The sequence below is a fragment of the Bacillus rossius genome, chromosome 1 (genome assembly GCF_032445375.1).
Source record: "Bacillus rossius redtenbacheri isolate Brsri chromosome 1, Brsri_v3, whole genome shotgun sequence".
Taxonomy (NCBI): domain Eukaryota; kingdom Metazoa; phylum Arthropoda; class Insecta; order Phasmatodea; family Bacillidae; genus Bacillus; species Bacillus rossius.
In genome coordinates, this window is record NC_086330.1 from 20,974,567 (window position 1) to 20,984,762 (window position 10,196).

At 36.0% G+C, this 10,196-nt stretch overlaps 1 long non-coding RNA gene across 1 annotated transcript; it reads left to right on the forward strand.

The window, feature by feature from the left end:
* The first annotated feature begins 809 nt into the window (after positions 1–809).
* On the forward strand, positions 810–6,735 carry LOC134532964 (uncharacterized). Its single transcript, XR_010075225.1, has 2 exons — positions 810–2,729; positions 4,969–6,735. It is a non-coding gene; the product is annotated as an uncharacterized LOC134532964 (long non-coding RNA).
* The last annotated feature ends 3,461 nt before the right edge of the window (positions 6,736–10,196 follow it).

The following is a 10,196-nucleotide window of genomic DNA, read 5'->3' on the forward strand; positions in this document are numbered from 1 at the left end:
CCCCCTAATTTTCATATATGGTTTGGGCCTTGTGCGTTACCGTCCCTAGAACGACAACTCTTTCTACTAGACTCTAAGAATAAAAATTTATTCTCAAAAAAAATAATAATACCTATAAGAGAGTCTTTCAGCACTCGCGAGTAATTTGTAAACATTTAAATAACCTCGGATAACGAGCTAATTCATGTGTTCTCATGTGGTTCATATTGAAAATAAACTTATCATACGATGCTCGGGCACCAAATTTTATGTAAAATTCTTTAAAATAATGCCAAGTAAATAAAATATCCGATTTTTTAAATACCAACATTTCTGGATACGAATCACACACATACTTTTGTTCCCGCCGCTAGAATTCGCTGCCTGAATCGTAAACACTACTTGTACCATCACCCGTAGATGGTTGCACGAAATAAACGGAAATTTTCAACTATTTGCAACGGCTCCGACAAAAGCGAAAAAGACTTGAAAAAATCCTAAACCCAAAAGTTGGACTTGATTTTAGGCAAGGCATTTAATTTAATACTGCCCATCTTGTTAAAATTCAATGAACTGTTAATACTTTAAAGTTTCCGCTAATTATAGAAGTTATACTTCTATGGCATTACTAAAATATTAACCTTAAATATTATAAAAAAAAACATTTTATAACCCTACGTACATGTGTATCTTTAATTTTGCCTAAGCAACAGAAGCCAGTCTGTAAATAACCACTACAAACAATCCTTAACCTTATTGAGATGATTCAACATTATTATATAATATCACTAAAATATTGTCGCGGGTTGAAATTTTGCAGGATTGTTGAAATCAAATTTAGGGACTTTACTGACGGGACTCTGGGCTGGCTGCTCTGTTCACTCGTCAGCGCAAGTGGCGTGACCATGTAATTGGGGCACGGGGCCGGCGCGGCGCGCTGCGGGCTTGCAGAATTTTGTTTGTTTGTTTGGCCGCACGCTGGCGCAGCCACGGGCCGCGGTTACTGGGGCGCGCTGTCGTAACAAGCCGCGCGGTGTGGCCTGCACATTGGGGTAGAGGGGGGGTAGTCTTCCCAGATGTTCTAGTTAGTTGTTTAGTAAATTTGACTTCAATAACGAGCTTTTGTTATGGTAGGCGCGGCAGGGCGCGCGAATTTAAGCGCAAGTGATTGGTGACTCGGGGCTCACTCAGGCGGAGGCTATGCGTCTCACCTGTGGTCACGAGTTGTTAGTTCGTTCGTGATGTAGGAATTCAAGCTTTCGGGCGGAAGCTATGGCCGACGCCAGAGGCCACGAGTCGTTTAATTTAAGTTAGGTCATAATGTAGTCATCTTCAAGCTTTCGGGCGGAGGCTATGGCCCTCGTCAGGGGTCACGCGTCATAGTTTTTAAAATGTAATGTTCGTTCGGGATTTCAAGGGCAGGAGAGGCCCCTACGTTATTTTTTTAAAGTAATCGATCAAGAAAGGCTTTTCGGAAAATGTGAGTATGGACTTATCTTTGTTTTAATTTTAAGTATTAATTATGATTTGAGGTATTCGGAAGGACTAGGGAAGTGTTTAGTGAAGTTCTCTCATTCTCTCTCTTGTAAGGTCGTTCAATCGTTAAGGAAGTAAAGAGATTATTGTTTTAAATTGTAATCCTGCTATTTAAATGTTCTTTAAAATGATGTTGAGTATTTGACTTTAAGAATAAAATAATTTTAATTAAGTATTATGTTATTTTGCAAAATCTCCTTAGTTCAGCTCTCACCAGACATCCTGTACGGGATGACGAACCTATGATCCTAGGTACAGTAAAGTATTTTATGAAGTTAAGACTAGTTGATGCCAAGCGAGTTGTTTCTATGTAAAGAGCTACGATTCTCGCCCCCCCCCCCCCTCTGAAGGTGGATCGTGACAGAAATGGTAGAGTTCGCCGGATAGGTTCTATTTTTGGAGAGAGAGAGAGGTAGATTTTTATGTTTATTATTAAGTTAGTTTCAGCTTCTGATAGCAGGTTATTAAGAGTTTACTTGAGGAGAGGATTACGGAATTTAATCTAAGTGGAGGAAGTCTTTGAGATTTTTTTTTGACGTAACAGATGTTTATTTGAGGATACTTGTAAGGATAAAGTTTATAGTGATAAGTTGTTTTAAGTCGTTGAATTTATTGTAGATTTATATCGGGGATTATTACGTGAGGAGAATACGTTATAAGTTAAATGCTTATTAGAGATAATGCAAGTGGTTTAATTTAATTGAAGTTCATTTTAAGATTGTAGGTTAAGAGAATTATAATTTAAAATAAAAATTTTTTGTCGTAAATAGGAATTATTTTCAAGTGAAGTTTGTTTTGTTGTCGTGCGCGTAGGAGACGAGACGTACGAATTAAATCAGTCGAGGGAAGGATAAACGTTAGAAAGGAATTAAAGAGAAAACGAGAGTTTATGTAAAAGAGAGTTATAGAATTTATAGTGATGTTTTGTTTTAATTAGAAAAATGTTGAGAGTTGTTTCAGAACGACACGTCAGTGGACGTGGCAGAATGAACACGTGACGGGGAGGTGCTGAGACCTAGCGGAGAACGGAGGAACCGCAAGCGAGGGTTGGCGCACCTGATGGAATTCGGTGACGTCACGGGCTCATACGGAGACGTGGACGGCCGTGACCTTGTTTTGATCAGCTGTACGGTAACTTAGCGATAAGAAAATAGACTATTGGTTAAATAAATTTAAATTTAAGTGTGTTTTAGAAGAAGAGGAACTTTCAGTATGTAAGTAATTTATTTTAAGAAGTGTATGATGTATAGGCTAGAAGTGTTTCGTTGTAAGTTGTTTATGTTTTTGTTAGTTAAATTCTACCTCGGTTTTAAAAATATTTTTTTTGGGATTTGTAAACATTATTAAGGAGGTACACTATAAAATCGATAAGCATTGAGAAAACTGGGAAGGCTAGATTTTGTGTGTAGAGGGAATTTACTCCAAAAGAACAGAGAGACAAAATTAATGTTTTCATTAGGGCGAGGGACCCTAAGGTGAGGCGTTGTGTCCCTGGGAAGAAAGGGAATTGTAGCGCAGACCATAGGAGATGGGCTGACTACGGAATTAAGGGTCAGGAGAATCCTGAGAGTTGTGAGTAGTTTGGGGCAGGAGTTCCCCATGGTAGAACCGAAGTGGCTATCCTGTATGGGATAGGGTACCATTTCAATGAAGTTTGTTGGTGGGGTTAGAGCCCCCTGTGTAGTGGGCCTATAGCAGATAGGCACTACAGTGAAATTTTTGGTTATTTTGTGAGGTAAATTCCCTGGAGGTTAAGTAAGATTGGATTCAGTTAGGAAGGAGGGAAATGAGAAACATTGCTGTAGAGAGTTAGTGTACTTGCCTAATGTGAAATTGAATTTTACTAAATTAATTTAGGAGAAAGTTTTGTTCGGTAAATAAATAATAATGGAAGATAGCTAGATAATTAATTAATTTTTTTTGAGTAAGGTGTTTTAAGTAATGAAATAAAATAAGGTGAAGTAATTTGAATAATTGGGGAGGAGTTTCTTTAAGAGTTTAGATAATTGTTTTTGAATTTATTGAGATATTCAGCCAGTGGAGTTTGAGTATGAGAGATACAGTGAGATTTTAAGGAAATCGGTTGTTTATTAATTAGGACAAATGAGATTTTATGATTAAGAGTCAGTAAGCATAGTTAAAATTTACGACATGATATTTGTTGACAGTTTACAGTTATTAAGGAGAAAACAGAGTAATCTATTTATTTTTATTTTAATGGTTTGAAGATAAGATTATGAATTTTTTTTGGAAGTTTCTTTGGCATGTTGGAATAATTTTTTTTTGATTTTTAGAATTTACAGAGAAAATTTAATTGATTTACATTAGTTTGGAAGTATGGAGGTTTAGTGTTCGATTAGCCCTAACTTGATGGTCGGATCCCAAAAGAATGCCGTAAAACCGATAGCCAATTGAGAGGAATGCGGTAGGCGCTTGTGTAGAGAGGGGTTGTGGGAAAACTCCTTGGGACTGATGGCAGATCAGGGGCCCTAAATAGTGTGTGATGCTGTAAAACCAGTGCAGGGAAAGCCTGGTATGCTTAAATTTTTGGGCACAGGTTAGGTAAACCTGGGGTTCCATGGGATTTAGTCATGTTAGCTGCTGTGAGACATTAAGATTTCCAGGCTCCATAGTAAATTCAATGTAAATTTTTGTTTTCTTAAAATAATAAATTTGTTTTTAATTTATTTGAGATATTTGATTTGGAACAGTGAATACAGACCCCGAGGAATAGTAGTTGTCATGATGAGAAGAAGGTGGTAGGCCTAAAAGGGTACAGGCACCACAGAGGTTATGTGCATTGCATAATTTAAATATAAGGAAACTTGAGAATTTGAAATTTTGTTGTTGGTTTGTACACCCATAAGAAGAGTATAGGCAGAATTTTTATTGTTATGAGATGTCTAATTTAATTGAAAAGAAGAAAGTTTAAAGATGCAAGGTAACATTATTATTGTAATAATTGAAAGAGATTAAGAGGTAGAGAGAAATAGGCAGTTTTTGTTTGTAAGTACTAAAGTTTACATATAGAAATTTAGTAACTAAGAATGAATAATAAGTTAAGTCTAGTGTAAAAGTTTTTTTTAAGTTTGTTAAGTTAAGAGTCACAAGTAAATTTTTTTTTAGAGAGAATGTCTTTGATAGGAAGTATTAGAAACTTATGGGAATTTTAGGGTAACATAAATAATGTAGGTAATGAATAATAAATAGATGGTAGGTCTTAAGTTAGGATTAACATTTGAAGCAGAATTTAATTAAGAAGAAGGAAAATAAATAGGCCTAATGAAAAGAACAAAAAAGGATTTTATGGTAAAGCATTTTTTTTAAGTAATAAACAATGAATAATAATGTTGTTTCAGGGTAATGTGTACTAATAATACAATTGTTTTTTTTAGGACCAAAGAACAGGAATTATGTAATTTAAATTAACATGTATTTTTGAAACTGTTACAGATTCCTTAAGATGAGCTGAGCAGCAGTCCAGTTTACAAGATGACAAGAGTTCGAGAGACAAGATACAAGATCACTGAAACAAGAGCCAAGACTGAAGATTCAAGAGAAGAGAAAGCTGGCAGCCATGGACTTACAAGTGGAGATTAATAAGGTCATGTAAAGTTTTATTTTTTTTTATGGAAGACAGTAACTGGAGTTTTTTTTTTGTTATAAACATTATTTACAGAACTTTTTAGGTTATAGTAATGTAATGGAACTAGTGAGTTGTGGTAGCTGTCAAAAAGAACTAATACCTTAAGTTTAATTTTTAAAGTTAATTTTCTTAATTTACAGAGGGATTAGTAGTTTTTTTTAAACCTTATTTAGGTTGGAATTTAAATACAATAGCTTATTATAAATGTGTACGAACAGTTCAAGTTCACAGTACTGATAGGTAGGTCAGATGATCTTATTGATTTTGATGATTTGTTGTTTTGAGTTGATTTTTAAGTGTTGTGAATTAGACAATGAAATAGTTCTGAAAACTTAAATTATTTCAAGCTAAGAAATAGTAAAGTTAATTGTAACTCAAAGGACACCAGAATTTAATTTTTTTTTGAATTAGTAATGTTTGAAAATTTTATACTTTACAAGAAAGGTTATAAACAAACAGATCGGATGGAACAAGGATGCAGTAAATCACAATTTCATTTAGAATTATTGATTAGCTTTTGAGGTTATGAAGTAAAAGTAATTATAGTTTAAAAGTTTGAATAAAAAAAAATGTTTTTTTTTATTTGTTTGAAATAGAAAGTTTAAAAGTTAATTAGTCATGATCTAGGTGGGTGATGGGGTGGGAATTGGCCACTCTTTTTCCCTATAACCTCCCTAACATGGCCTTCTATTACAACTAACAGAAATAAAGAAGAAGAAAAATGAAGAATTATTAGTTAGAATGTTTCTTTCATGAAGATACCTGATGAACTTTTACTGTTTGGAAGAATAGAAGCAAGGTTAGTCAGATATTTTTACTCAGAAGAAGAAGAAGATAAAGCAGTTTTATGACTCGACAAGCCAGAGATTGGTGTTTCCCCTCTGCGCTTCTATTGACTACGTTGTTTACTCTCATGGGATAGCTGGTTCGGCACCATGGAGAGAGATTGGTGGGCATTGTGGTTGCCCCCAGAAGAAAAGAAGAGTAGAAGAGGTTATGGGTGGGTCATGTGAACTGACCTTCAACCCAGTTACTTCGTGGGGACTATTTGCTGTATAGAGAAGATCAAGACTCAAGAGTTAGGGAAAATCATTGGAGGTCATGTTTCCCTTCCTTAAGTTTTTCCTATCAAATTATTTGCCTGATTAGATTATGCTAAGGGTGGGATACTTTATGTTAGCAGTTGAATTAATTAATTTTATTTTTTTGTGTGTTTGTATCCTTGCCCATCGATTGCAGTTTAGTAGTTAGTTTTGTATTTGTCAGGCGTGATGGTAATGCCTGTTGATGATGTTTCAGAATTGTAATCTGTTCGTGATGAGGATGGCACAACTCCGAAGCAGATGTGGGGAGAAGTTGTGAGCTGCCCTGGAAGCCAGTCCAGTAGCTGTTGGAGTTGAGTGGTGTTTGCTGATGGCCAGCCCAGGGAGCTACTCTTCTCGACAACACTGACTTCGAGGAGTTGCACCAACCTTCACGAGATAAGAGTTTAATTAATTGAAACACTGTAAGGACACTTAATTTTTTTTGAAGAACGAAAGAAGTATGGTAATAAACGGAAACTGAAAAAAAAATAATAATAATTATCAAGAATTTGCACATTGTTTAACGAATACTGAGAAACTAAGAACAGTAATTTAATTTGTAAAGAGAGCTTCACTAACAGAACAATTTATTTTAGAATTGAGAACTCGAGCCTCTGAAGGTTCCTGTGAGAACAAACCAGATAAAAGTTTTACATTTAATTTTATGAATACTTGTTGTTTTAAAATAAATCTTATGCAGAATCTAGATGTATGTTCAGACAGCAAGGAACTAAGAAAATTATTATTTTTGTGAAATGAGGAATTTATAGTTATGGTTTAATGGAAAAAGACAATTTGTAATTTTGAGGTAGCTCGATGGGGCTCGAGCTCTGTGAGGGGAGGGTTATGTCGCGGGTTGAAATTTTGCAGGGTTGTTGAAATCAAATTTAGGGACTTTACTGACGGGACTCTGGGCTGGCTGCTCTGTTCACTCGTCAGCGCAAGTGGCGTGACCATGTAATTGGGGCACGGGGCCGGCGCGGCGCGCTGCGGGCTTGCAGAATTTTGTTTGTTTGTTTGGCCGCACGCTGGCGCAGCCACGGGCCGCGGTTACTGGGGCGCGCTGTCGTAACAAGCCGCGCGGTGTGGCCTGCACATTGGGGTAGAGGGGGGGTAGTCTTCCCAGATGTTCTAGTTAGTTGTTTAGTAAATTTGACTTCAATAACGAGCTTTTGTTATGGTAGGCGCGGCAGGGCGCGCGAATTTAAGCGCAAGTGATTGGTGACTCGGGGCTCACTCAGGCGGAGGCTATGCGTCTCACCTGTGGTCACGAGTTGTTAGTTCGTTCGTGATGTAGGAATTCAAGCTTTCGGGCGGAAGCTATGGTCGACGCCAGAGGCCACGAGTCGTTTAATTTAAGTTAGGTCATAATGTAGTCATCTTCAAGCTTTCGGGCGGAGGCAATGGCCCTCGTCACTAGTCGTTTAGTTATAATTTTTAAAATGTAATGTTCGTTCGGATTTTAAGGGCAGGAGAGGCCCCTACGTTAGTTTTAAGTAATCGATCAAGAAAGGCTTTTCGGAAAATGTGAGTATGGACTTATCTTTGTTTTAATTTTAAGTATTAATTATGATTTGAGGTATTCGGAAGGACTAGGGAAGTGTTTAGTGAAGTTCTCTCATTCTCTCTCTTGTAAGGTCGTTCAATCGTTAAGGAAGTAAAGAGATTATTGTTTTAAATTGTAATCCCGCTATTTAAATGTTCTTTAAAATGATGTTGAGTATTTGACTTTAAGAATAAAATAATTTTAATTAAGTATTATGTTATTTTGCAAAATCTCCTTAGTTCAGCTCTCACCAGACATCCTGTACGGGATGACGAACCTATGATCCTAGGTACAGTAAAGTATTTTATGAAGTTAAGACTAGTTGATGCCAAGCGAGTTGTTTCTATGTAAAGAGCTACGATTCTCGCCCCCCCCTCTGAAGGTGGATCGTGACAGAAATGGCGGTGGCACCGGCTAGGTGCACGTGACAATATATAAAAAATCATATTGTTTTTGCTAAAGAAAATTTAAGACAAATGATACCAATCACCCCGCGTTTTCAGTTATACAGAGTTCAGGTGCATTATTTAGCTGTTGGACAAAAAACTTAAATTTATTTATTATTTTTTAGTTCATTAACATAAAAGCTGTTATTTTGATTTTTTTAAACTTTAAGCTTATTTTATTCAAATTAAAAAAAATAATTGAATATGGGTAATTGATACAAATAAAAAATATACTAAAATAAGTGATTAAGGTATTTATTTGTTAAAATAAACCTAAAATTAGCCATTAATTTTCACGTCATATAGTCATTTCAGCTAATACAACATTACAAGGAAATTTTCTTGTTGTCTTAGAGCAATTAAGTTCTTCTGCTTGGAGACCATCCAGTGACTTTACGCGACTAAGGGCTACATAAGCCGGTCCGGCAGCAAAGAGACGCGATTCCAAGTAAACAACTTAATGATCTACAGTGCAGCCTTGCATTTGATGCACGGTAGATGCCCAACTGAGTATTAATGGCAACATTCGCATTTAAACAGTACCATAGCTGTATTTAGCTGGAAACTGAATGTTTATTGGCTTAATTATATGACACCATTTGTGCCGAAATGAACACGGACTGATGGAATGACCGTATCATACACTTGATCACGCCGGAAGAGTGGCCAGATAATTCCTGATATAGGTAGTACCCATATTGCCATTAAAGAACTCCGGGCACATTTTCCACCATAACCCGACCTCGCAAACACACTAAATAAAAAAGAATATATTTTTTAAATTTTCTAAATTTAGGGGCATTTACCCCCCACCCCCTTCCTTTACGAGGGGGAGAAAGACGAAGCCAGGGCACATTTTTCACCATAGCGATATACTTCGAAAATGTTCAAAATTTGGGGATATTTCGTCCCCCTCCCCTTAACCAGGACACATTTCCCACTATAACCCGACGTTTTGGATCGTAAAACACTTAAAATTGAAAAAAAAAAAAAAAATCTTTTTAAAATGTTTGATTTTTTGGCTCCTTAACCACCCCTCCCCTTTTTTCCACCATTTCCCGACCTCAGGGATACACAAAAAGCATGGTTATTACCTACCCATATCTCGAAATTAGTGGTATTATTAGTATTTAAAACTTAAATTTAAAAGAGATTTTAAAAGCTGTTGCAACAGATTTTCAAAATATAACGAAAAACACATTTTTATGATCGTCTTGCCATACATCGTGTCTGTGCAAAATAAATTGCTCTCGTTGACCTATGCGGTGAAGTTGGTTGATGCGTCGTTTCTGCAAGTTTGGGTTCGGATTATGTATGAGGAATGTGCGTGTGTGGTGTTTTTGTCGAAATGTGGGATTTTGAATAATTTATCTTAACTGTGAGCATAAATAAGGAAAGACAGCAAATGTTCAAACTATATAAAATAATTTAGTATATTATAATTGTTTGTGGTACTATAGCCATTAAGAATGTTATTCTGATGTGATGATTGCTGCAGTTCGTTACATTTGCCGCAGTTCATTAATTGTTTGACTGATAAAAGCGATGCAATTTTCCAGGAATGTGACAACCCGTCGCAAAATTAGAACAGAGAACCGACACAGTAATTATGGCTATCTCTGTATCAGTGTTTTATACGATCTAGTATTTACATTACGGAAACATTCCAGTTTATTGGTGACTATACCACTTCACAATGAAATGAATTGCATTGCAAAATGTGTGAGACATTAACCAAACCCTAAATCCACTTAAGATTAAGTTGACCTTGCTCGGAATAACATTACATACACTAAAATTTGTTTTAAATTATAACATAAATCATAGTATGAAGTTGCAAAAGATTTAATATGATATTTAGGCATTTTTCATTCTGTAACATAAAGACACACTAACAAATGTAATTCTGTAGACGTACTTCTTTATGACGTTTATATTTATGCTATACTTAATTTTTA